Source organism: Cucurbita moschata, unplaced genomic scaffold, assembly GCF_002738365.1.
Source record: "Cucurbita moschata cultivar Rifu unplaced genomic scaffold, Cmos_1.0 Cmo_Scf00077, whole genome shotgun sequence".
Classification (NCBI taxonomy): domain Eukaryota; kingdom Viridiplantae; phylum Streptophyta; class Magnoliopsida; order Cucurbitales; family Cucurbitaceae; genus Cucurbita; species Cucurbita moschata.
In genome coordinates, this window is record NW_019268593.1 from 622,328 (window position 1) to 626,751 (window position 4,424).

At 34.0% G+C, this 4,424-nt stretch overlaps 1 pseudogene; it reads right to left on the bottom strand.

The window, feature by feature from the left end:
• Positions 1 to 723: 723 nt before the first annotated feature.
• Positions 724 to 1,721, bottom strand: LOC111438540 (annotated as a pseudogene).
• Positions 1,722 to 4,424: the final 2,703 nt, after the last annotated feature.

Genomic DNA, 4,424 nt, shown 5'->3' on the forward strand with positions numbered 1-4,424 from the left:
TTTTTGTTTTTTTTTTTTTTTTTTTTTTTTTTTTTTTTTTTTTTTTTTTTACTTGTGTTCCTAATCTTACTTCGGTGTGTGTTTGTTACATTTTTTATTTTTATTTTTTAATTAGGTTAGCAATTAGCCAATTTAATCAATTCATGCTTCATGTTTATTTATTTATTTTTAATTATGTTAGTGGCTATTCATGGACTTTCTAAATTAAGGATTTTATTTTTTGTTGGGTCAAAACATCATTAAAGCACAAAATTGAAGTTGTAGTTAGTCCATTATAATATTTGACGTGCTAGTTTTCAAACTACTTTAAATGGGTCTAAAGAAAGTATGAGAATAACTTAGTGTCACTAATCTGACACGTGTTGGGCATGTACTGAACACTTGTTAATACAATGGATAAATTACCAATTTATAATCCATCGTATCAGACAATTGACTTTGAATATATTTTGAGAGTGAAACGTACATTAAGCTTTTTTTTAAGTATACAAATATATAAACTTATTTATATGAATTTATCTCTAATACAAAATTGATAAATTTTTTGGAATAATTTTTTTTAATTAATGTATCATTGTCACATCGGTGTCCTAGGTTTCTTAAGAATGACATGTTACTGTTAGGAACAGAAAAAGAAAACCGTAAATATCATAAGAATTGGGATTGAAGAATGACTAAATCAAATCTAATTCAAATAACTAGATCAAATCTAATCCAAATAACTCAATCAAATCTAATCCTAACAATATCTCCTTTAAACTGAACACGAATAGTAATCAGTTTATATCTACGACCTCATACCAATCTTCCACTAGGTAACTTCATCAAGTCTCATGTGTCATTTCTTTTTATTGCTCAAGATCCATGGCTTGCCTCCATTTCTCACTCTTCAATGCTTCTTTAAAGTTTACAAAGTTGGCAGGTTTAGTAGGGGTAAACATGGCTGAGCTTCATCATCTTCTTTACAAAAAAAAAAAAACTTCTCCTATTGCATAGTCTCTCATTCAGACTGGTGGTCTCTTATTCCTCGCCTTATTCGAGCTAGGAGAGCTTGCTTCAGCCAAAGAGCCAGATGAAATATTTTCCTCCGCAGTATTTTCATCTGCTGCTTCTATATCATTATTTTCATCTGCCGCTTCTATTTCATAGAGTATGTAAGCTTTTGACTGTTCACTAACTTCCAGCAAAACATAACTCAAACTATTATCATCTAGCTTAGTTATCTAAGCTGCCTCCTCTTTTTGTCTCTGAATCAACTCGAGCTCACAATATTGTTCTTCTTCCTTCTGCTACAGCTCCAGAACTAATCGTTGCTGTGCTTTTTCTACCCTTCTTCTATTCTCTTCCAGCATTTTATCTAGCTCTTCTCTCTCTTTTCGTGCTTGTTATTCTTTTTGTCTTGTAGCAGTAAGAGCTGCTTCTTTCTCTTTCTCAAGCTGCACATCAACATCATCAAACAACTTCATGCGACCTTCCTCTATTCGTCCCTGTATTTCTAATTTAGTCTCTTCAGAGTTTAGCCTTTCTTCAACCTTCTTCTGAATTAGTTCTTTCATCCTCCTAGCTGCATCTTCTTCTAACTTCTTCAACTCTGCTTCACGCCTTTTCTTCTCTTCTTCCTCTTTCTTAAGCTTCTCTATGGAATGATTTCAATCAGTTGATGCACAACTAGAACTGGAACTGGACAATTTGGGGAAAGGAGATAACGAGGAAGACCTACTTCTGCGTTGACAACTGAGGGAACTTGAACGGCTGCTTCTCCTGGAATTGATAGTGGAATGATAGGGGGAAGAACTTGGGTCCCTTCTGTTAGGTTATGGAGTCTGATGCTTATTTATAGCTTAGTCAACGGTTATATCCGGTAAAGCTATATTTGGTAAAGCTATAACCGAGAAAACTATATATGGTAAATAGCTATATATAATAGATGGTTAAATCGGGTAAAGATATATATAGTAAATAGCTATATATAGTAGATGATTAAATCTGGTAAAGCTATATATAGTAAATTGAACTATATATATATCCCATCCGATAGAGCTTCGAGATGTACTCTCTATTCTCTATAATTCTCTCTTACTGTACATACGTGAAATCATCATTAGAAAAATCCTTTTAGCCAGAGTTCTCCTTGCAGTTTTCTCTATTCTTTTCTTTGCGTTCATCTAGATCGAGCGTGTGCGTTGTTGTGCGATCCTAACACCTTCTGCTTCTCTGACTATGGCGAGAGGAATTGGAGCGGTGAGTGTACGACAGAGACCTTGAACCACTTCTCCCCATAAGTTTCAATTGAGTTTGAACGGCTGCTACAGGCTGAGATATACCATGCAATACGAATATTCGATTCAAAGACATCTTTGTCCCCATGATTAAGCCTCTCTCAGGATGAAACCCCTTGCATGTTTCATTTTGAAACAAAAAGGTAACCCCCTTTGCTTGAAATTTACCACTACTCAACAAATTGTTCCTCAGGTCTGGCACATAGAACACTCCTGTGATTATCATTATGATTCCATTCACTTCCAGCCGTACATTACCCTTTCCAGTTACAACCATGCTTGAGTTGTTGCCCAGCTTCCCTAAATCTTTGAAACTTCCATCAAAATCTAAAAAATATTCCTTCTTCCCACACATATGATTGCTACATCCCGAGTCAAGGAACCACATATCTTCAATATTGGCTTTATTCATATTCACGTAAGTCATCAGCGACATCTCTTCTCGATTCTCTGCATAGTTTGTCTCCTTCTCCTTGCTTTGACATTTCCATTGAAAATGTCCTAGCTTGTGACAGTTATAGCACTCCACTGTGGCCTTGTTGAAGGTCTGCCTCGTCTGGTATTGCTTTGACATTCCCATTGAAAATGTCCTAGCTTGTGACAGTTATAGCACTCCACTATGACCTTGTTGAAGGTTTGTCTGCCTCGTCCCCTTCCTCTGTCTCTAAAGCTTCCAAGACCTTGGCTCCTTCCTCCAGCAGACTGCACAAGTGGACTCTCCATCGATATACTTTTATTATGACACACGTAGAAGACTGCTGCTTCTAGTTTTAACTAGTTTAGGGCATGACTCTGATACCAAAATGTTAGGAACAGACAAAGAAAACTGGAAGGATCAGAAGAATTGGGAGAAATCTCTCATCAAATTGAAGAATGACTAAATCAAATCTAATTCAAATAACTAGATCAAATCCAATCCAAATAACTCAATCAAATCTAATCCCAACAGTTACCATATCTATTTGGTATCATATTTATGTCTGGTATCTATATCTCATTTTTATTTTTGTGACTCTGAGATATTTTGCTTTTATAAATAGATATCTTCACGAAAATAAGATTAATTTATGTTGAGATGGAGAATAAAAATTGACACTTAAAAGGATGGTGATACTTGGGACTTTGATTCCTCTTAGTGTGAAGCTTGCATCTTGCAATTACTTGGGTAGAGAATGTGTTTCACTTAAAATTCACTCCAGAGAAAATAATCAAATAACGAACCATATTTGAGAGAGGATAACTTTTTTTTTTTTTTTTTAACCTTTGAGAAATAAGAAAGAATAAAAATCAAAACATGGCATGAATGACATCTTCTCCAATCTTTGTTTTGTTCTCCTGAAGGTATATATATATATATATATATATAAAATTATATATTTTTAGATATAATTTAAGATTACCTATTTAATAAAACTCCGTCCAAACTTCTACTCATAAATTTAATTATTATTTGTATACAATTGTTAATATGTAAGAAAATACACGTTCAAAATGTTTATACTATTGGTAATACACTAGTCTCGGTTGTTTGACTAAAACAATGCAACCATTGTCCAAACTAAAGAATTTGATTCAAATCTATCTCCTAATAGAGGGAGGCTCAATTAGATTTTGTTGTAAGATTCGACCCTATCAATTTGAATAGCGTTCTCCAAATATAAATATTGAACTCCAATGTATTCACGAGCAAAGTAAGTTTGTTGAAACTATCTATAAAAGTGTTCTAAAGTGAGTCGTGGAGAAGATTTGCCTTAAAATCTAGTTCCAATTAAGGATATCAATGATGAAGAAGTGCAAGCTGTTGGAAGATTTTCCGTGGAAAATTTCAAAGGTGGTAGATATAGTTGAATTTACAAGTGTGTGGTGAATGGTCTTTTCAGTCCTATATAGGTTTTGACCCAAATTTTATATTATTGTGATAGAAGCTATAAATGATAATAATATTCATTGGTCAGATATTGCAATTGTGAAGAAGTTCCGTCATATGCATTGGCCGCGATCCTATAAGCTCTTATCTTTTGAGGAATTCATCAAATTCCCTCCCCACAAGTAGCAGTATAACTACTAGATTGCTTTCTTTACTTACAATAAGTCCTCTCACTATATGTGCTTGTGAGACATTACTCTCTTTTATCTATAAAAATG